General features: G+C 49.4%; 1 protein-coding gene across 2 annotated transcripts in view; it reads left to right on the plus strand.

Moving 5' to 3' along the window:
- The first annotated feature begins 3895 nt into the window (after nt 1–3895).
- The window catches only part of CORO2A (coronin 2A), a 53007-nt gene continuing 33476 nt past the window's right edge, over nt 3896–23426 (plus strand). The window contains exon 1 of one of the 2 annotated variants that reach the window (XM_061468761.1): nt 3896–3946. The gene's annotated coding sequence lies outside the window, so the exon portion shown is untranslated. Of the gene's footprint in view, nt 3947–4049; nt 4071–23426 lie in introns of those variants that run through there. The other variant, XM_061468762.1, reaches the window with a different exon arrangement.

A 23426-nucleotide genomic window follows, 5' to 3' on the forward strand; every position in this document is an offset into this window, starting at 1 on the left:
ACATGTGTGTTTGCTGAGGGCCATTTTCTCTGGTCATTCTGTCAACAAGTCACTTGTGGTTGCTCCTTACTGAAATGTGGTGGATGCAGGAGTATCTGTCAGGCCTGCGCAGACCTGCACATTGGAGCCAAGCTGGCATTCCTTGTTGGCCTTCCTCCCTTTTTGTTCCACAGACTTTAGGGCTACTGAAAAGCACTGAACTCATGTCGCAACATGCCAGCTGGTCCCAGAGGTTAGCTTAGCCCTGCACAAGTCCTTTGAGCCTTTGCAAGAGCTGCAGTGAGTATCAGTGCCAGGGGTGCTCTAAACTGAGGCTGACCCTGCATAAAGTGCACAAGGATGATTTCTGTGGTTGGCAAACAGTTTAACATGGTTGCATAACCCAGTAGCTCCCTCTGCCTGTGCATGTGCTTGTGCCTGTGCATGAAGTGGGTGCTTCTTCACCCCAGAGTCAGCCTTTGCTGAGCTTTGCTGTATGCATGACATTATTTGTAGATTAAGCCGTAATTTGTAGATTAAGTCTCTGCCTTAATCGAAACCTCTGGATACCAGCTCCAACCCTAAAAATTATGTTTCTGATTCCCTCCCTCCCTGCCATGTGCAACTAATCTATAGACTGCCTTGTTGCAGCCCTTTGGGGCCACCAAGAGTTGATGTGGTTTTGAGAGGACAGGCTGGTGGAGGGTGACCAAACACACAGAAAGCCACTGCTGGCTCAGTAAATCCCTGTGCTGCAAACAGGTAGAAGCTGGGAGGCCTCCTTCCTCACCCCTTTTTGGCTCCGGGTGATACTGGCCTGGAAGGATCTTGAGTCTTTACATGCTGAAGCCCTTGCATGCAAAAGTGCTAGTGCACGGCACTAATGCTGTATGCTGGCATGCTGCCCTTGAAAGAAGCATTGCCAGGGAGGTTGTTTCTGTGTGAGTTAATGTTTATCCCAAGGCTTCTCATCCATTATGAAGGAGGGAGATACGGGACAAGGCATTGCCCATGAGCAGAAAGCAGCAGCACCCTGTGGTGGGAGATAGCCCACAGTGCTGAGTTTCTCCCCCAGCTTGCAGGCTGCCACCTGCCCCATTAGACACAAGACCATTGCTGATACTCTTCCCATTTAAGAGCTCACTTTAGTGGCCTGAGCCAAAGCTAGGACTTCTCCAGATGTTTCTTAGTGCTAAGAGCTCCTCTACAGAACATAAGCTCTGCCTGGCCTTGGGACAGGCCAGGTGCAAAAAGACAAACCACTTTCCCCTGCCAGCACCACAATGGTGGAGCTGATGTAATTTAGTGCCCTCCAGGGTAGTTCCTGGAGCTCAGTGAGGGGCTGCGGGCTGTGCTAGATCGTGAGAATATCCGTGTGTGCTTCCTGCTCAGCCCTGGGAACGCTCCAGAGTGGGAAAGAGCACACCGGGATGTGTGGAAGAGGCGATACCACTAACTATGGTGAGCACATGTGGGGCGAGGGCTCCCCTGTCCCGCTGCAGCCAGACACTTGATTTAGGCACATGGTCCACTTGCATTGAGACAGAGTCCTCATTTCTTCTTAACTGATGGCTTCCTGCATAGTGTGAGGCCTGGGTTTGGGATTCCAGCTGGTCCATCAGTATCTGCTCTGCTTTTAAGCTTGATTTTCACAATACAGAACCTCTTTGGCATGTTCTGGTGTCAAGCTGGTAGAAAGCTTAAGGCAGCATTCAAGATAAGAAAAATTATATTTCAGGGTGCCTTGGGAAAAAATAGCACTCAGCCCAACATCACAGCCCCCTTCTAAAAACACCTTTATTTTTTCCTTTTATAACACCATTTTGTTACGTACAAAAGTATTGTTTATGGCAGCATTTTGCAGGTAGGAGAAGTTCCAAAAGGAAATTAAAGCCAACTGGTATTTTTTGCTTCATCTTTCAATAATTTAACATTTTTCAATGTGACAAAAGTTCTTGCACACTGGGGAGAGAGGGTGGGGGGAAGACAGGGAATGTCAATGCTACAAGACTAACAGGACTGCCAGTTCTGGCACTTCCATTACAAGGGTGTTTTAAATCAACCCCCCAAGCTGGTGGGTTTGGCATGGCTCAGCTTCCAGCTTATCCCCTTTGTGCTACCTGCCCCTTAAACATGGGTACAGTCACTGCACAGAGCTGGAAATAATGACAGCAGGGGAGGTGTTATATATGATGCTAATTGGGTATAATTAATCAGCAGCTTCCTCCATGAGGCTCCATCCAGACCTACTGTGGGCATGTCAGGCCCTTGTCCTCTGCGGGCTGGGATGAATCAAAGTACAGTGTTAAGTGCTGTGCACTGATACAACATATCCCTGAACTAAATCTAATTGAGGATATTGTCTCTGCAAACCCTTCACAGGGTCACAAGGCTTATAACCAAGCAGAAAGCTTCTGTCTCATCTCACTCCTTTCTGCAGCTGCTCTCTGCAAGGCAGTACCTGGCTCCTTGGGAACTGCCGCAGCCAGGCGAGAGGTGCTTTGTCTGTAGCTGCACAGATACCACGAATATGGCCCCTGCAGCACTGAGCAGCCACTGCAAGTGCCGGCTCTGCTCTTCCCAGTGGCTTGCTGCAGGTTGCAGTGCTGTATGTGGTTTCATGTGGGACGGTGGTGCTTGGCTGTGCTGCTGTCAGGCTCCCCTCCATAGCTAACTGCTGCCAGCAGCAGTAGCTTCCCACTTCTCATTAGTTTGCCCAGCCTGGGAAGAGATGTCCCAGGAAAGAAGTCAGAGAGCGGAGCTCACTCCAGTCACTAAGGACACCCCAGTAGAGACACCAGTCCCAGCCACCCTGTCTTAGACTGCAAAGGCGAGTGGGCAGCAAAACCATTCACTGTGTCAGCGCCTGAAACACCTCTGAGGAGTGGCACTTGTGCATAACTATATAGATGCCTACTGTGCAGGCAGCAGAAATGTTTCTCACCAATAACCTCAAAGACGTCTTTGCACCCCCTGTCAGTCCTGCATGCAGTCTTCTACAGCTCAATCAGGGCTGGAGCACAGTGTGTGTGAAAGGAAGCACTGGACACCATTTGTGCAGTCTTGCCATACCCGATGGCTCAGCCCAGCGCTGCCACTGCTCCCCACTGACCAGTGGGACTGAAGCATGGAGGTGAGCCTGCTCTCTCAGGCTCTCTTCAGGCAGGACCAGAGTGGTATTGGCTCAGTGGCTCACCTGTCCAAGGTCATCTCCTTTGCCTTTTGATCTTGGCCATTGATCTCCACTTGCCAAGTTCCTCATCCAGGGTACCAGGTGGGCTTGTAGTGCTGCCAGGGTACCAGCTAACCCCAAAGCCTGAATGTGAGTTCCTCAGTGACGAAAAGCTTTCTAGAGACATTTGCCACCAGTGAAGGCCCTGCAGCTTGGGTCCACACTTGCTCACACAGGCAAGGCCTGTGGGTACACACCGCAAAGATGATGTCAAGGTCCTGGTGCTGTCAGGACCGTGTTCCTAGGTGATTCCCTAGTTCATCACCTGGGAAAACGTACTCCGATTCACAAGGTTCTCCAGGCACAGCCCCGGGGGACCTATGGGTAATGGTGACAGGGAACTGTGCACATCGATTCAGGGAAAGAAGAGGTGCCCGAGCACTCTTCTGTGGTTACAGGGCTCTCCCTACGACTGCAGCAGGGCAAACCCCACGCTTCCCACGGCAGTTCGCGTTTCGGGGCTGGGCACGGGAGCGCTGCCAGATCGGACCCGAGCGCTCTGTACCGGACGCACCCCTGGAAGCGTTCTGGAGCTCTGCGGGCTCGGGCTCCCGCATCAGAGGGCGGTGGACGGCTCCCGAGCCCCGCTGGCACCTCCCCGATGCGGGGCGCGGCGTGAGGGGCCGGCCGGGGCGGGGTCCGCCGGCGGGCAGAGCTATCTAATCCCGGGTCTGGCACGGTTCAGCTCAGTTCCACTCCTGTGCGCGCTTCAGGATCCCCGCCACCAGCGGTAGGGTATGAGACCGGGGTGGCTGCGGGGTCCGCGGGGCCGGGACGCGGGTGGGCAGAGCTGGGCTGGCTCGGCTCCGCTCGGCTTGGTTGCCATGCTCTCCGCTGGACCCCCGCTGCCAGCGGCAAGGTGCGAGGTCGGGGTGATGGCGAGGGCTGCGTGGCCGGGATGCGGGTGGGCAGGGCCGGCCGCGGCACCTGCGGCAGCTCGGGGGCCTGCAGAGCTTGGAGGCTCGGAGAACGAGGCGCCTGCTCACCGCGCTCGGGCTGCCGCAGACCCCTCCTGCCACTCCCCGCTTTGTGCAGGGCCGCCGCAGCCGTGAGCGCATCGACGGCCGGGGATTGTGGAGGCCGCCCCGTGCCACGGGCCTCGGGCATCCCCCGGCGTGTGCGGCGGGAGCGGGGAGCGGCAGCGGGGCTTGCCGCTCAGCCACCGGCATCGGGTGCCGCAGCGGGTGCCGGTCGTGCCCTCCCCGGGCGGTATTCCGCCTGGCAGACAGAGAGCCGGCCCCGGCGGGAGCCGCCGCGATGCGCGGTCGGGTCAAGGAGCAACAGGGCTCGCCGCTGACTCGGGCGGCGGGATTCACACCGCTCCTCCTCCCGCCAGCCCTGCCCGCTGGTGCGTGGCTTGGCGTCTGTGTGACTGCAAGTGGTACAGCGAGAGCCTCATCCACGGCTCTGTGTGTGCGAGTGGTTGAATTTGGCCCCTTTGTGCTGTAGTCAAGGGTGTTTTAGGTGCTTGATGTCTGTCCACATCTAGTGCAGACTACGATGACAGCTACGTAAATGACATCTGGACCATTCTCTCCAGCAGCAGGGTCTCCTGGTGCCGGTACCCCTTTCTGGGCAAGCTTTTGGAAGCGGTCTTACTTTCATCCAACAGAGCTTTGGAGGAACTGTTTCTTGCCGTGGGTCTGGCTTTGGTCCAGCAGCTTTGACGGGGCCGTTGCGCAGGGCTATGTAATGATGACAGTACTTTGCAAACAAGTCTCCGGTGGCCTCGGGAGGCCAGCTATATGCAGCGTGTTGCCGAACACCCGTTGTTCACCCTGCAGGGAGTGGTACCCTCCTTGTCTTGCTCTGGAGCATTCTGGCTGTTCAGATTTCCACCCCTCACCCCATTCACTTAACCTCATCAGAAGGCACTGTGTTTGCTGCAGTCCCTCTGAAGGGAGTCTGCCTGGACAGTTTTGTTCTTTTCTGGCCTCTTGGGTGCTCAGGGGAAGTGATTTCTGCACTTGGGGGGAGGTTGGGTGTTGGTTGCCTTCTAAGCTTCCCAGTGCGGGCTCCCCAGTGGGTTAACAAAGGACCAGCTTGTGTAGCCCTGATGCTCCTTTTGTTTTCTCACTGGCTGTGCCCTGTTTGGATCTCTCCTGATTTGATCAGAGATAGGGGTGACTGCTGGAGACATGAAGGGAGTTCATGTTTTGCTGTGAGCACTTCAGGAAAACCTCGCGCAAAGCTGGGGTAGGCAGGATAGGGAGGAGCTGGGTGTTTCTTAGAGACAAGGGAAAAACGAGGTGTTTTCATCTGTGCTGATGTTTTTTTGGAGAATTTGTATTATTGCAGACAAGCTATAGCTCCAAATTAATTCAGTCCATTTGGCCATAGCAACAAATCAAACCCCGTCATCTCCGTAGAGGTGCCACAGACCTGAGAAATATGAGTCCCGGGCACTGGAGATGTTTGAACAAAGAGCCAGACATGGCTCTACCCCAAGGTCCCCCCGACCTGCCTTCCTCGGAAGCAAAGCAACTCTGCATAAGGGTGCCAGTTGTGCAAGTCCCAAGGGGGGAGGGAGACCACTGCCCTCTGTGGCTGCACCAGCCTGGCCAGCCCCATCACTCACCTCCATCCCATGGATCAGACTGTGCTGGCTGTGTGTGCAGCAGATCAGGGCACCTCCAGATGGGGTGGGTTTATCACTTTATTTTCTTTCCTGGATAATAATATTTGAATGTGTCTGTGTCTGTTGTTAGTAGCTAAGTAATGCTGGATTTTGGATTTCCTGGCTCCGTGGCAGGCTTCTGTGAGTCTTGTTTTAGGTGGGTTGGCACTGTGCAGGCTGCTGGTCTCTGGAACTGGTATGCTGTGCCTGTGTAAGGTCCGCTCTCCCTTGCCCATGGGCTCTCTGGGCTGCCAGATGTCCAATTGTTGTGCAAAATGGGTTTCGTGGACATACACGTGAGTGTGGATCCAGTTTCTGTGATATGAGCTGCAGGTGCCCAGGCACAAGAATGCTTCAGTGTTAGACTTGGGGAGAAAGCTGAAAGCTCTAGCAAATTCGAGAAGCAAAGGTGATGCTTTGCAGTGAGAGGCTGCTGCCCCAGAGGTGCAAGATAAGGTAGATTTTGCACGTGACTTTGCAGGCCGCTCCTATGTTGCAGTCAGTTTGTTGCCTTTGATGTTTTTGTGTTCTTCGGCGTGCAGTGACTGCACAGCATGAAGCCTCCATTCCACCCTGGTGGGCTCCGATTTCCACAGCAAGGGTTTCAGTGGGAGAGCTGTTGGAGGGTGAGTTGTGGCAGGGTATGACACAGACCTTCTGTGAAGAAACAGGGTGGGGGGAGACTGACCCAGATCAGTTCCCCACCATCACCTCCTGGTTGGCCCAAGGGGACCTCAGCAGAGTTCTGAACCTTCATGGCCAGACCCTGTCCTTCACTTTCATAAATAAGCCCTCTCCAAGAGAGTTTGCCTGAATTAAAAAAAAAACCCCAAACAACCCACTGTCTTATCCGAGTGTTCCTGTATGCCACTTACAAACAGCAGCAGTCTGTTTTAACAATAAAATATTCATTTAACAGTATCACAGTTGTCCAGTGATATGAGGACTGGATACTGCTGCAGAGCTTGCTGCTGAACCTCCTGCTCAGACACAAGGGCACCTGCAGACCCATCCCTACTGAGGCTGGATGGTGGCTGCACCTCCTGATGCACGCATGTGGGCTGGTCTCTTGCTTCCCTGTCAAGAAGACAGGAGTGATACTGTGGTGAGGTGTTTCACATGTAGTCATTACCTGGCTTCCCTGGAGTGCACGTTAAGCTGCTCTGGCTGCAGAGAGCCAGCCGAGGTGAGCAGCCCGTAGCACGTAGCAATTACACTGACGCGCCTCCTGCCTCTCTGCAGGAGAAACAGGAAAGACCTTTAGATCACCCAGGAGGCTGTATGGGCTGAGGGGGTTTGACACGCACAGGGTTATACTGCCTTGCGAGGAGAAGCCAGACTGGCCTAGTATTTCCAGGGATTTCCCCTCTGCGGTGCTCCAGGCTTGCCAGCAAGTCTCCATTTTGAAAATACACCCCCTCAGCGCTCCATTAGGGTAATGCTGGTGCTTACTATTTCCAAAGCACTTTGAGATTTGCAAATAGGACTTTCTGACCCCAAGCGAAGCAAAGCCCTTTCTGAAGAGTGGAGACATGCTGCTGCATGATGGCATGCAGCTCCAAGCCCTGTTCTCTCTTCTCCTGCTGACCTGCTCTATTTCACACAGTTTCACATTTTCCAATGCGGTGCCCAAAGCTTGGCCTCTCTCTACCTCCTGAGCATCCTTCTGGACTTGTGCAGGGGATTCTTTCTGGTCTGGTGAGTCGCTGTGCTCTTTAACTCTGTGCCACGAAACATGGACGTTCCTACCTGCAGAGAGGAGGTCTTCTGCACCAGTGACTGCACTGACTCTGTGGGACAAAGTCACAGTTGAAAATGATAAGGAAGACCAAGCAGTAGAAACTCCCACCCTTTGTGGTAATTTTATTCCTGAGATTGAGACAAAGTCCTTGGAAACTGAGTAGATAGCCTCAAGGAAACAGGAGAGGCCAAACTCCATCTTGTTCTTCCTTCTCCAGCTCTGGGAGCTGTGCTTAAACAGGCACAGTTGCAATGCTCCTTTGTAAGGAACCTCATATTGATGTTATTGGGAGCACTGCCTGGAAGCGTGAATTATGCCAGGAATGACCAGTGTTCCTTGTCATCCTCTGGTTTCTTCTATCTGCTCACTGAAATGAGCCTGTGCTGGCAACAGAATTGCAGGGTAATAGGCACAGAGGACCTAGGCAGCTCTTTAATTGCAATAGACAAATAGAAGAAGTCAAAGACTGTCTTGCTAACATCTACTTAAATGTAATTAGTTCGCATTATTTTTCTCTGCCATTTTCCCTAATTTAATTTAAATACCAAACTACATGCACAGAGGGACAAAAACAAAATCAGAATAGCATTGCTCCAAGTTCCTGCTCTCATAATATTCAGCTCCTCCTACATATAGAGGCTCTTTCCCTTACAGCCAGGGAAGATCGGAGTTTCTCTTCTGACCCCTCCTGCCTGTGGTCATGGCTGTAGCTCATGTTTCTCTGAATTTGTGAAGGTCTTGGTGTCAGTAACTGATGCCTGAAGTCTTAATTGAAAAGATTGATTTTGCTAATGATAGCCTGGCATCCAACAGCTTCCAGTAGAAATCAATATGAATTCAGTTTTTCACAGTTTTAAAGATCATGGCACTCACTTAAAAGTTTAGTAGGGATTGAAGGGCTTGACCCCCTTGCATCTATTTGAGGTTCTTGCCCCTGCTGTACATTAAGCCTTGTGCAGTAACAATGGGTGTGATGCAACTTGAAAACCAAGTCTTTGAGCAGAAATACCCAAGCCCTCACTGAGATTTTATAAGTAAAAGCTCAAGTGTAAAGTTGGCACTTATGTCTTGGCATCCAGGTTGTGTTTTGGTGAACTCTTGGTTCCTGTGGAGTCGAAAAGATCAGAATCCTCTTGTATCTTCATAGATAATGGATTTTTCAATCCAGCTGACAAACCAACATGAGAGCCAGTAGCTGGAAGCAGAACTTATTATTTGGTAAAATAAGGATGTGGTTGTGTTTTTTAGCAACAAAGAAGAGGAATTGTGGGAAGAGCATCCCAGGATGATGCATTGCTAGAAACTTGAACAGGATGATCTTCTCAGTGCAGACAGCAGTGTTCTCTGGAGGTAGTGACATCTCTCAGCCTGCCTTTAGCTGAACAGCAGCCACCTGGCATCCTGCAGAGATTCCTTTCCCTGGCTTGTTGCCCCCAGAGCATCCTGTCTCACCATGTTGGAGGGCATACACTCCTCTTCTGAGCTCTCTGTGTTCTGCTGGACTTTGCTTTTAGAGCCCCAAGGTGGTTTTCTTGTTCCCCAGAATGACAACTAACTTTCTCTCTTGAGTTTTGGCTTATGGTCACTGGAGGAATGACAGTTTGAAGGCAGCAGTCCTCTGAGCCACTTTGGACACTAACTGTAAGTGAAAACGGACTTCTGACTGTGTTGGCTGGAGCTCTGGAGCAGGAGGGGTAGGTGACTCACCCCCTTGGAGTCATCCCCTACACAGAGCACTGTGCAGGACCAGTACCTCCCTCTGTGGCAGTGGGTACTGCCTGGTTGAGGTCACAGTTACCAGCCAGACAGGGCCTCAGCAGGATGGTTTGCTTGCCTACCTCCACCTTCAGAGATTTTCAGAATTCATGTGGGCCAGACCCTAAGAAACCTAGTGTCATGGTTCAAGTTGAGCTGGTAACTCAGAACTATGCAGCTGCTCGCTCACTCCTCTGCTTCTTTCTCTCCCCACTCCTGGAGGGATGGGGAGGAGAATTGAAAGCATGTAACTCCCATGGGTTAAGAACAGTCCAGTAACTAAGGTATAACACAAACCACTGCTGCTACCACCACCAATAATAATGATAAGGGAAATAACAAGGGAAGAGAATACAACCGATCATTGTCCACCGATTGATACCCAGCCCGACCTGAGCAGTGATCTAACCCTTCCAGGTAAACTGTCCCCAGTTTATATAGTGGACATGACATGCTGTGATATGGTATACCCTTTGGCTAGTTTGGGTCAGGTGTCCTATCTCTGCTTTCTCTCAGCTTCCTGTGCCCCATCTCCCTGACAGAGCACAAGCCTGAAAAGTCCTTGGTGAGACTAAACATTACTGAGCAACAACTAAAAACACTGGTGTTATCAGTGCTGTTCTCGGGCTGAAAGTCAAAAACACAGCACTGCACCAGCTACTGAGAAAAATGACTGCTACTGCTGAACCCAGCACACCTAGGCTGACTTAGAGGCTGCTTGGACTAGGAGCTAGGGCTGCAGAGTCTCCTACCAGCCTAAATTTGCCTGTGGTTCTGTCATGATACTAGAAGTGCAAACCTGGTAATGACATTAGGAGACGATATTCCATGAAGTTAAACCGAAGAAACCCATAGCTGAAGTCCACCTGTAAAGTCTGCTTTGATCCCTATCTCCAATGCTTCTTTCCCAACACGCATGCCAAGTATTAAACTTGGGTGAGTGGTGAGAACTTTCTGCTGCAGTACACATCTGCTTTATGGGTTCACTGGATGGAGGCAAAATATCAAAGGATGTCCTTGTATATATTGTGCTCATCCCTGCAGCTTCAAAAAGCATTTCAGTAAAGCTCATCTTGCTGTTAGCTTGGGGAATTTTTGACTGTTGAGCTTGGTTTTGATGTCCAGCCCTTTGTGAGCTGTTAGTGGAACAGGACTTCTTGAGCTTAACTGAAAGCTTGATGTATAACTGTTTGATGTGTAAAGAGGGAACTGAAGTGTCGATTTCTCTACCTCCTCCTTCTTTCAGCTTTGAGAAACCAGTGAAACCAGTCATTACCTTGTGTACGATTTTGTGTATTTCAGAAGTGTTTTCCAGCGTCTTACCTGTTCTTCCTTCCCTGACAGCACGAATGACTCGCAACGTGAACTTTTCTGTGGCTTCAGGATAGCTACATATTAAAAATAAGTGTTTCTGCCTGTCTTGCACTCAAGCTTAGTTGTGGGGGTTGGAAGATCAATGGGACAGACACCATTGTGGCACAAGAAGGCTTTCACACACCTTTCACTGCTGCCTCTGGTGCAACTGATACTGGCAGATGATTGCATGGTGTCTTAGTTTATAAATGTACGGGGATGTCTTTCCCAGGAAATTCATCTCTATTTTAAGCTCTTTCTAAGCCTCCTTCCCTTTCTTTGCTTCCATACCTGCCTGCATCATTATCTGCTGTCCTTCCTGTGCCTCAGTTTCCTGGTGTTGCAGGATCTCACACAGAACAGTGGTAGCTCTCGGCCTGCTCCATCCCTCTGTGGGGCTGTTCCCACTTGCTGTCATCTCTCTGAGCAGCAGTGCAGCTGGGTGCTCCTCTGGCTCTGAGCCATCTGCAGAAGTTTCCTGGAGCCTGAAGACTTTCCCTGGTACTGAAGAGCCCTAGATGCAGATATAATTACATGAACACATATGAGATATACAGAGAAAAATGCATATTCAGTCAGGTGCAGCATAGCCCAGTGTATCCTACCCAGTGCTTTTCTTCTTGCTCTTCTTCACACAGACAGTCTTTGTTTTTGCTGCCTAAGGCATGGAGATTGCATCCCAAGCTGCCTGGCCTGCGTTATTGTACCAGGAGTTCAAATGCTGCTTTAATTCACAGCCAGACTTCAAGGCCTATGCTACCTTTCCTATTCTTATTTTTGTTTTTATTTTCCCTTTCTACTGGTGCTGTGAAAAGATCAAACACTGTCTGGCTACAGCTACAGTGCAGCTGTGCCTTGAATGCCTCATGCAATGCTAGCTTTCTGCAGCTCACTGAGGACCTGGTAGTGCAGAAGACTGGCAGCAGAGGAGCAACTGCCTCTCTACTAGTTTGGAAAAGGTATGTCTGAAAAGGGATATGACATATGGTAGGATGATGAGATGTGGAGTTCAGATAGGGTGTGATTGTTTCTCTGTTTATCACTGCCCAGGAACAACAGAATACAGATAAACAGTGGAACTCATTGACACGGGATGTCAGTGATGTGGTTCAAGCAAACCCATGAGATGAATCTGCAGGTGGAAAATCCATTAGGGCTGGCTGAGCAGGCAGATAAGCCCTTGGCTCAAAAAGCCCATGAGGCACAGGTGCCCAGACTTGACTCAGAGGCAGAGGAAAGATCGGCTTGTTGGCATCATATCAGCTGTGCTGGAGAAATAGGAAAGTAGCGGTAGAGAGAGTGAGCCTGTAGCAGGGAGCTCAGCTGGGATGTGGAGGTTCTGTGTGGGGTGATTTCCAGCTGTAAGGGGTGCAGGAGAGGGAGAATGATCAAAATCTGTACTGGAGAAGATATGCAAAGAGGCTGTCAGGAATGAAGTACTTGTGGAATAAGCTACTATATGGGAGGAGAGGCTAATCTTCATTGATGAGGTGTGAAGAGGGGAATAGGTCACAGAGCAGTGATGCTGAACAAAATGGTCAGAGATGGAGGAACACTCAAACCCATTAAAAGAGATCAACACACTGTTTTCTTTACCTCTTCTCCTCCATGTATCTGAAGACCTGGATGTGAGGAAGAAGTCTTTCACAGTAAGGGTGGTGAAACATTGTCAGTGGTTCCCCAGAGAGGTGGTGGATGCGCCATCCCTGGAGACATTCAAGGCCAGGCTGGATGTGGTTCTGTGTAACCTTATCTAGTGTACGATGTCCCTGCTCGTTTGCGGGGGGGGGGGGGGGGGGGGTGGTGGTGGTGGTGGTGGTGGTTAGATTAGATGAACTTTGGAGGTCCTTTCCAAACACAAACTATTCTATGACTCTAAGGCAGGCAAGGCTGAGGGTCAAGAGAGGGGTATCTATGGAAGAGTGCCTGTGCAGTGCCCGACCTCACCCCTCTGTTAAACTGTAGCCACATCTACAATGCAAGAGGAGCAGATCTGTGAAGTGAAAGAGGTGGTACCAGGACTTCATATCTGCAGGCATTTTGATGTTTTAACCTGACTCAGCTGATCCCATTAGCAGATTGAGTGCTCTGGCTTCTGATCCTGGAATGATTTTAGTTTCATCTGCAATGAATATTGTCTGCATGCTCCACGACAGCTCTGGAGTGCAGTAAATGGCAGCAGTAAGGAGATGTGCTTCAAAAACATGCTTCCAGTCTGAACCAAACACTACTGCTGCACTTGCACCAATGGATTCAGTTCAGAATGATGTCACTGATTTCCAAGACATTTTGCATTTGCCAAGCCCACAGGGTGAATAAAAGGGCACAGAATCTCATTTCCCTGGCAAAGAAGGCATTGGTAGTCCTCCCACTTAGTTAGCATTAGTCAAAGATAGGCTAAAAAAACTGAAAAGAGCACAAATGAACCTGCTGTTGGTGCTCTAAATGGTGAACTGATTTTAAAACTTGTGATACTGCAGCAGAAAGCATTGCCTGTTGTGCCTGTAGCACTTGCCTTTGCTGTGCTCTCTTGCTGGTTTGTCATGCATGAGATAAATGGGGCCTGCTGTTAGCTGAAGTGCTTTAAGAGTTTAGATTTCTAGAGAACAGAGCAATGCCAATTCTTATTTAATCACCCAGTTAAAGAGAAAACCCTCAATTGCAATCATAAAGCAATTCCACAGGCACTGAATGGTTGCTGGAGAGCTCTCCACATTCTGCTGTTCCGTGCGTCCTTGAGTGTTTTTTCCAGGCAGATGATGCTGCAAGGAAGATGAAGGAACTCTGCAGCTATGGACTGCAGAGAAGATCTGATGCTGTCTGCCACCTTTCAAAGAACAAGGTCCTGCTGTCATTGCTGAAGGATGGGGACCACTTCCCTTTGCTCCATGGCTTATGAGTAGGAAACCCACATCTGGTTCTTCTGTAGTCTATAGTTGTAGGTACCTGTGTCTTTTGCTGCCAAACTTATTTACTAGAACTGTGATACAGCTCCTGGAAGGGTGGTTACGGAGCCAGACTCCTCCTGGCAGTGACAGATAGTGTGACAAGGAGAAAAGGACGTAAGCTGCAGCTGGAGGGAAGTAGGTCAGACGTGAGAGAAAGCTGCATCTCCTGTCACCAGGCTGGTGGAGCTCCTCATTTTGGGGTTCTGAAGGCTCCACATCTACCTTGATTTAGAGCTACAGGTTGGTTCTGAGGCTGTCCTGGGGACTCCCAGAGATGAATGAGGTCCCTTTGGCTGTGTTCTTGCATCTGTGCTTGTGCTCTCCAACCCAGGCAGTCAGAGCTGGGTTAGTGCCCGGCTCTGTGTTAGTTTCCATTTTCACCTGGTTGATCAGACTCAGTTTTCCCAGGTAGCTTCAGAGATGAGATGCTAAGGCCAGGCTTGTGCTTGCTCCATAGAATCCCTTCACATCCCGCAAGCGTTCTAACCTGCGTGGTCTGGGCAGCGCACAAACCTTCAGTCCTGGGAGTGCCGTTGCGTTGAATCACCTTAGATTTTAAGGGCTGCATCTTAGACATTCAAGTGTAGCTTACAAACTTTCACAAAACTCAGGAGAAACACCTGCAACGGGTGTATTTCCACTGCCTTGCCACCCTGCTAGCCACTTCACTTTTCCTAACATACCTGTGCTCTGGGGGCAGCCACAGCTCCTCAGCTAGGCAGAAGAGTTTGGGGAAGAACCCTGGCTAGCCCATTGGAACCCATTACCCATTTGGGCTTCTGTGGGCAACTAATCAAAGTCTTGGGATTCTCTGAAGGTAGCCAGCCCCCTCCCCCCCCCCCCCCCCAAGCCAGTAAATCTCAGCTTTTCTGCAAGGAAAGCCTTCTGTACAGTAGCCTTTAGCAGAGACACCCAATCTTCCAGATGTCTGCAGGCATACTTAAACCTGATGATAAAGAGCAGTAGGACGAAACATCCCTATCTTGCCAAAGCACATGGCTGGCTACTGAGACCCAGCTTCATCTTTTGAATGGGTGCCTGAAACTCAGAATCTGGCTTGTCCTTGAATAGCAGGAGGCTTCTTCCTGTGAACTGGGAGAGCAAAAGCATGGTGCTCTGGTTTCAGGAGAAACTGCTGAGCTTGCAAAAGGTCAGGCTATGAGCTTTTTGAGGCTGCCTTTCTAACAAGAGATGCGTCAATGTCTCTTAAAGTTTGTGCATTTCACCACTTCCTCTTTCTAATGAGTTTTTTGCAGTGTGTGGGGTGGAGGAGGCTTCCAGTTTTGATTGTTCTTTGAATCAGGATTGTTGTATTTGCTTTTCTTTCGTAACAGAACAGGATCTTGCCAGGGTAGAAGAGCTCTATAAGGTGGAATTTGCTCTCCCATTGAATTCAGAGGCACATTATACTCACAAGGAAGTTGATAAGCAATAATATTTTCTTTGCTACCCTGGTAACTGGCAGAGTGAAAGAGGGTATTGTCTCTGGAGAATGTAGGCAGGGCTTTATCTTTCTGCTGGACTACACAGGCTATCTTGGAAAGCTGCAGGTGAGCCGGGGAAGGAGGAGCTTGCTTTCCAATGAGGCTGAGGCGGCCCCATCCTTTGCTTCAGTCACACTGCTCCCTGCCCTTCCTGGGAGCTCTGATAAGCCTAATGAAACTGAGTTGAGTTTCAGCATCATTTTGGGTCTCACCAGCCTCTCGCACTTCCCTGACCCAAGGCCCTGTTGACTGAAGCCATTTGTGTCCTTAATGCATCATCTTTCTGCCAGAGCTTGGGGAGTAGGGGCCACCGCATGAAGCTGATATGGGACATGTGGTGAAGGGGGGAGGCTGGACTGTCAGATAACAGTGCTGTCACTGAGTGAAAGCATCCCTGGAGATTGCCCTGTCCCCAGGGGGAATACAAATGCTTGGTCAATACAAAAATCAGAACAAGCTGACTTTGTATTGACTGAGCACAATGTTCTCCACACTCATTGCAGGGTGGGCCATGCTCTTCACCTGGATTTCTACTGATGTTGGCTTAAAATATTCACGGGGCAACTTCTGCAGCCTGGGGCATGTGTGTGCAGTGAGGTGGTGTTTCACTCCCTGAGCCTCAATGAGGTGTGAACCTGCAGGAAGTGCAGCTCCAGGCACCACTGGCAGCAGGACAGTGATGGTGCTGCAGGAGCCACAGGCTGTCTTGCTCCAGGGTAAATCACTTGGGTTGCTCATGGGAAGAGCGATGTTTGTCTGGCCACTGCAGGGAAGTCCGAGGTCTGGCAATAGACCCCTACATGGGCACCTCCCAGCCCCTGGGCTTCCCTAAGCAACCTGAAGGCTTCCTGACAGCTTTATGCCTCTCAAGAGGGGAAGACCAGCCCCCCATGAGTTTCAGTAAAGGTAAATGTCAAGTTCTGCTCCTGATTTGCAGCAGCTCCCTGCAATGGCTCAGGCTAGAGAGCTACTCGTCAGTGAAGGCTATGGGGTTCCGGTGGGCAACAAGTTTGACCAGAGTCATCTAGGTCACTTTGCAAGCCCTGCAGCCTGGGCTTCTCCACAAGAATGTGGGCAGACAGGTTTCCCACAGGGGCTGTGGGATCTCTATCCCTGTTGGACTTCCAAACTCAGCTGGAAAGTCTGAGCAACATGAGCCCCTTTGCAGTGGGCTTTGCTGGGACTGAGGGTAGGACTTGGGGCCTCCAGAAGTGCCTTCTGGCCTATTTTTTCTTGTGTTTCTGTATGCTTTATTGTTTTAATTTCTTCTTGCTCCTCCCACTTGTCCCAGGGGAGGCTCAAGTACACATTGTCAGGCTTGGGAGGGACCCCAGCAGTGAAGAATGGGTGACAATTCAGCCAGTACTTCATGATGTGGCTTCACTGTACATTGTTCTGGGGATGCCTCCCCAAAATACAGTCGGGCTCCTCATTAGCCCAGGTGGATAGCAGAGACAGCTTCTTAAGAGCCGCCTGAGGCTGCGGTCTCTGACAGCTTTTCTCCTTGCTTTCTTCCCTGCTCCTGGCTGTTGCCGCTGGCTGTGCTGGGATGACCCAGTTAAAAATAGCCCTGGCTGGGCTATTTTATAGTTTCCTCGTCCATCTCCCTGCTGTGCCAGTGTGACAGAAGAGTGCAGCCATGCAGTAATACCGGGTGGCGGGCATGCGGCAATACCGCGAGCAGGTGTCACCATCAGGGAGGTTTCTGTGCTGGACACTGCTGAGCATTGCTGCCTGCCTTGGGGTGTGCGCTGTGGTTTCAGCTTTGACCGAGTACAAATGCAGTTGGGAAGCTCGGCCAGGGTGGTCACTGCTTTTTTACTGTCTCAACCAATTTTGCCTTGTGGAGAGGGCTCTTGTTTCACTCCTAGCAGCCCATGCCTGTCCAGACATACATGTCTGAAGTTATTTTAAGGTTCACAATAGTCAGTGTATCTTCTAACAGGAACAAAATTTGCACAATGTGTTTTTTGCAAAGTTTGGGGCTTTGGTATGTCCTTGCTCCTTGGTGGGCTGCTTCGGGTTCCCTTGCTAGAAGGATGCTCTGAGATGATGTGGCATCAGTTAGTGACGATGTTTGTGGGGTGCAGGGTGGCAATAGGATGCTGACACCTTGCTGCTGAGTACAGGCCAAATCTTCATGCAGCGTTTGCTTCCCTGAGCCCAAACTGACACTTGGTGGAGGCAAAAGTACAGATGATGCCTGTGTCAGTAGAGGAGTTGCTGTCCCACCTCTCCTAAGGCTGTGGGCACCATGTACCTTCTGTAAGCTCTGACCTACTGCTAGCATGAGGGAAGGTCTGCCATGCCTTCTCCCAGAGACACGTGTGAGAGCTCATGTCCTGCCCTGGCTAGTGTGCGCTGAAAACAAGGGGCAAGAGGGGCTGCTGCTCCTGCTCAGGGAAAGGTTTGGGCCTCGTTGTTTTGTGGATGAGGGAATCCACTTATTTCCATCTTGAGTGACAACTTTACCCCCTGCTTCACATCCTCTGCATTTGCGCAATGTTTATACTACAGGCAGAGGTGTTTTTCACAACCAGCTTTCCAGGGCACTATATTTAAGTATGTTTGCCATGCTGGAGAACTGCAAATGTTTTTAAGTGTTATTTGGAGCCTGGGTTTTCTGATGAAAGCTCTCTAGAATATGGTCTCCTTTGAGATCTTTTTTGCTGTTGTCATTTTGTCCCACCCCACCTATGCAGACCCTAATCCATCTGCACCAGAAGCATGCTCTCCCTCAGGTCACCAGTAGCCTTCAGATTCTCACTTCAGATTCTGCTGCTGGAAGGAAGTGACAGAAGCAGTTTCCTCAGCTCTGAGGAAACTCCTTCCCCAAGAGCTGCTAAGGAGAAGGGACCTTTGTGCTTCTGAAGATGACTGATGTTCAAACTGGTGCTAGTGATGGACGTGGACAAAGCACTGCTGTCCATCGGCTGCTTTGCCTCTGAAAACAGAGAGGTTTGAGCGTATGGCTGAAGCCAGGCTTTGGTGAAGGCTCTTTGCTTGTACCCCCATGCTGGGGAAGGGTACTTTGATTATGAAGCTGCTTTTACAGCTCAGGAGAGAGGCTTGGTGTGCTATGGGACTACCTTGTCCCTGTAGGGAAGAGAGGGCACCTGGGCAGACTGCAAGCTGTGGGCTGATGCTTCTGGTGTGGCATGGACTGAAGCCTTGATCTGAGCCCCTTAACAGTGAGTGTGGACAAAGAAAGGCAATTGATAAAATCGAGGCCCATTGCAGGATGGGTTATTGAAAAGACTGGCTCCCAGCAGTCTTATTTAGAAGGCTTCCAGCTCTGGCGGCAGATAGGGTTGATTTTCCAAGGATATGCCTCCAAGCAGTTGTAAGAAGGTCCTGCAGCCTGATAGAAAGACTTGCTGAAAGGTGTTTAATTTTTGCTACTGTTCTGGTTCAGCAGTAGCAGTCGTTTTTCTCCTTAGTAGCTGGTGTAGTGCTGTGTTTTTTGGAAACCCAGTGTGTGTTAAACCACGACACCTACCATGAATTGACTGGAGAGCAGATGCTCTGGAAGACATGCTGCATTATTCATGAGACCTTCCCTAAAAGCTAATGCACTGCCTGGAGGCTGTGAGCAGTGGTAGTCCTTTCTTTGGTTTTGTTGATTAACTTGAGAGTCTGGATTGCTCTTAAGCCTTTTTTTTCCCTGAATACTGAGATAGAAAAAGCAATGCGAGATCACTTCACTAATGGCTCTCCACCTCCTCTCTAGTTTACAAACTATTCCTGGATTTATTTATTCATTTTTAATGCATTATTCATATGGAACTGCTTGCTAGACTGGTCCTGCTTGTGAGACCTCACCGGTAATTCACTTTTCTTGTGGCACTGACTTGAACTGCTTCTCTGACACTGCTCAAGTGTCTGAGGTGTGGCGTGCATGCCAACGTGGTTTGAAAAACCAGGCGGCTGCTTAAACTGTGTCCCATGCTGGACACTCCACTAATGTATATGCAGCAGTCTGACCCATGGGGATTCCCACTGTTGAAGGCAGATGCCGGAGCACCTACCACTTGCAGCAGGGCTGTGGGAGGCAGCTCCTGTGTTTCTGCGTGCTAGCCACAGTGGGAGGACCTCATGCAGGGCTGAGGGTGCCACGCTCTGAGATACGGGCCCTCTTTTTGTGGGAAAAGACTTAACTGCAGCATGTGTACTTGTGCCTGGATTGCTTGAACCCACAGAGATCCCTTTCTAAGCTGCTGGCAGTGTGTGCTTCTTGCAGAAACAGCTTTAAGTGATGCTGTGAACCATGGAGTCACAGATGGGAAATGCTTTTCCTGCTTGCACCACATCTGGTGGTAGACTCAGCAAGGCAGACTTTGTTTCCTAGTTGTGGCCACTGACTGTAGTTGCACTGCTCTGTGGGTTGAATGCATAAAAAGCCAGGTAGTCTCTTACTGAAGCAACCTTTTGCTGTCTTTTAGCAACTGGCTGTCAAGTGACATGGTCAAGGTCATGATCCACTGGTCAGGTTGTCCATACGGGGACTCTAAACTGATAACATCCTTGTAGGCAGGATGTTGCTTATCAGTCTACAGTTATGGAAGAGGCAAGTGCTTCCTTTTGCCCTACATTAGGTGGAACCAAGAGTGAAAACCACATATCTGCTGTTTATTACTCTCATAACAGTAAATCTGTAGCCTCGGAGCTTGTGGTATGGTTTGAGATGACACATACAAATGATATTTAAAGCTCTGGGCTGCTGCATAACCATGTTGTTTCGTTGACTTTGGATCCAAAGGAATTTATTACTGATAATTTCTCCTTGATAGTGTTACTACACAAGCAGATGTGGAATTTGAATGGTGAGGTGTGTCTGGGAGTGCGTGACCTGCTCTCTTGCAGGTATGCCTAGGAGAGCATCCATAGCTTGGAGTGGAGCCCAGTTTAAGGTCTGAGGTTCACAAACCTGTTTCTGAAGCCCCATGAGAACAAAAACTTGGAGATCCCAAAGAACTTGCATCCCTGGTGGGCTGTTAAGAACAACAAGCAGTTTCCTATCCCTGGATCCCAGAGTGTACTAGGGTACTGGTCGGTTATTACCACCTAAGCAGGCTTGATGTGCCCTGGGATCAGCCCAGCTTCACAGCCCTGCTTGGCAGGGCTTACTGCTTCCAGCCATATTGGCTTCTTTGAGGGACAAATGCAGAGCCCTACCCAAGCCTAGCTAAATTCCTCTGCAACAGGCAAGAAGGAATGAGTGGTAATTTGGGCTACAGTGGGACAGGGAAGGTTAGACAGTGCTCATGGCAGATGTGTGGGAACTCCAGTGAGTGCAGGCTGCAGGACACATGAAAGAACTGTCTGAAATCAGAGCAACTAGCAGGTTGTCTCTGAGAGCTCTGCAGAGGGTGGAGGAAATTCCTGAGCTCTGGATAGCAGGAAGCTGCAGCCTTTCTGTAAAGAAAATATCAGAACAACAAGAAAAAGTAGAACATGTGGGAGAAATAATGAGGCAAAAGAGGTAGATGAGCATTGCAAAACTAAGCATGTCAATACACTCAGACCTCCTCTTGGAGAGTGTGGTGAGCACAGAGGATATGGAGAAGCAGGCATCATTTATCTTGACTAGGAAAGTGTGCAGTGCAGTTTGACACAATTAAGATAGGCGAATATGCACTAGATACCCCTGTCTATGGTAAGGTACCAGTAAATCTGGTGAGAGAACTATACCGGAGAGCTCATGTGATAGCTAATTAGCAGAATGTGAGGATTTATTGAGAAGAGTTTTACAGGGTTCTTCCTACCATCTGATACTCTTTGGTACTTTTGTTAGTAATTAGGACAAAGGAATATATACTGAACAGGAAATGGGAGGAGCAGGAAGCCTGCAGGAGAACAGGGTTCTGGTTTTAAAATTGCCTTGATGAGCTGAAGAGATGGCATGGGAAAATCAGTTCTGCAGTGAGAGGTTCAGGTCTTTCGATGATGCAGTACTATCAGACTAGTGCTGTTCTGCAGAGAAGTGTTCAGGGACTGCAGTTCCTTCCAGGCTGAGCACAGCACAGTGACATGCTGTAGGCAAGAAAATGGTAACTATGAACAGGAGAGTATCTGGTGAATTATAAAGAGGGCATCTGCTCACCCATATCAGTAAAATAGATGTATGCTAGTTTTAGATGCAGCTGCTCTGGAAGAATACAGATCAGCCAAAGAGACTGGAAGCAAGAAGGACAAATTTATCAGCTGCTGAGAAAATGTGGCTGACAGAAGAAGGAGGTAAAAACTGGAGAATACGGAAAAGCTCTGTGTCAACTGCGGAGGAGAGCTTGCAACAGAAAGAGGGGAATAGGCTTTTCCTGTGATGTGGCCAAATAGGATAAGCAAGGGACATTGATAGCACAAAAGGAGATTAAATTTTGAAAGCAAGGAAAAGCTTTGTCATGTAAAGGCAGTTAAGTGCTCAGATAAGCTTCACAGGAAGATGATGGTCTGTCCATTACTGGAGAATGTTAGAAAAAAGATCTTTAGGGAAGGATCCTAGGGAAGGGTTATAGAGAAATGAATGAGAAGAATAGGAAAAAGACGACTTCCAAAACCTGTGATGGTCTGCCTATGTTCCTTGAATTTAGCCTTCCTGGAGATATGTAGGCTTATGAACAAGGTGGCCAGGGTTTATTTTGAACTTAAGCCTGTAGCACTCAAAAAGCAAGTATTACTCATTTTTCACAAACCACTTATCCACTTGAGGACCTTCTTGCTAACCGTATCACTGTGGTGAGGAACCATGGTAGCACTGGAAACTGGGTATGCAGTATCACAGAGATTGCGGCTTTTGTTAGTGCAGCTTGGCTTGTGAGGCCTGGCAAGGGTTTACAAATGCAGGGCTGACTCTCCATCTATCTCACTCTTATCTGTATATCAACTAATATTTTACTTTTTTGATGTCATTTTTTACTTTGATGTCATTTTCCTTTCCCCAGCATCCCCTGAAAACCTTCTAACAGGTTCCCCAGATCATCTGTCTCGCCCTGCTTGAAGATAAGGATGACATCTTCTTTCTTCCAGTCCTTAGGCCATTGCCATCACCTTTCAGAGAAAACCAAGAATGACCCTGTAGCAGTGTGGGCCAGCTCTGTGTGCTGTTCGTAGTAAACTGTATCTTTCCACAACACTTGATTTAGAAAGAGGGACATGTTTGCCCTCTCTGCTGTTTCTAATGAAGCCCTTTTTCTTGTCAGGAAAGCTGGTGGCCAGCAAGGATGCATGGGATGGCACCTGCACACGCCTTTCTAGCTGCTTGCTTGTTTTGTGATCACTGTGCTTCTATCAGGGTTGCAGCCAACAGCCTTTTCTCTGTGTAAGGCAAGAAGAAAGGGTGAGAAATGCATGCTGAGTGCTGTGAGGTTGAAAGCTTTTAAGCCATCTGGGTGTGAGAATTTCCTCCAAACGCTGTGTTTTCAGTGTTTTTGTCACTTTGAATGCTCTTGTTTAACCTCAGGGGCAGGGTGTATTACTGCATGTGGCCTGCAGTACCAGGTCCTGGGGAGAGATATTTCTCCTGTGGGAGAAGCACTAGTAGCATTACTTAGAGTATGATATGATGTACTTGTCTTTGCACATAATACAATGATGTGATGTACTTGTCTTTGCCAAAGTTGTCCCAGTCTAGCTGGGTGGACCTGAGTCTTAGTTGGCTTTGTTAGTCATCTGCTAGGAGAGGCTGTTTTCCAGTGGAAGTGCCTGTATGTGAGGCTTGCTGCTGTACCACATCCTGATGAAAGTTACCTTGTGCAGTAAGAAACGCTAACCTTGCTGAGCTGGTGTGTGTGCTGCACTGCTTCCTAGCTGATGCTGGCTAGGTAAGAGCAGAGGTTTGAAGCATGCTGCTCTGCTGCTATTCCTCTGCTAAGATTCATCAAGAAGCATGCCTCTGTCTCATCAGAAGAGGGGCCAACAGTCTCTTTAAAAGTGAAGACACTGAAACCAAGACCTTGTGCATGTGTGAAGATTGCACAAGCCTGGTTTGGGAGCAGGTAGCACCTGTCTTCCTGATTAAGCACAAATCTGTTGTGGGGATAGCAGAGTGAGGTGAGGAGAAGTACTTTTAATGGATTTCTTTTGTACAATCTGTTCCACATGAGGTCATGCAATGAAATTTGCAGTGCATGTTAGCTGGCTCTCAGGCATAAAACCAGCAGTCCTGGGGTACTGGGAATGGGAATGTCTCTCCTATTTTCCATGTGCAGCTTGATATTCAGTGCATTGTTAAGCCTGACTTCATGTGCATCTTGCTTTTGTTCATCTGGCTCTAAACATTATCTAATTGCCATTGGCAGAGACAAGATAGCTAAGGGCT

This window comes from Pezoporus flaviventris, unplaced genomic scaffold (genome assembly GCF_033815535.1).
Source record: "Pezoporus flaviventris isolate CSIRO_AGI_PZ_B2104156 unplaced genomic scaffold, CSIRO_AGI_Pfla_v1 ptg000050l, whole genome shotgun sequence".
NCBI classification, from domain to species: Eukaryota; Metazoa; Chordata; class Aves; order Psittaciformes; family Psittacidae; genus Pezoporus; species Pezoporus flaviventris.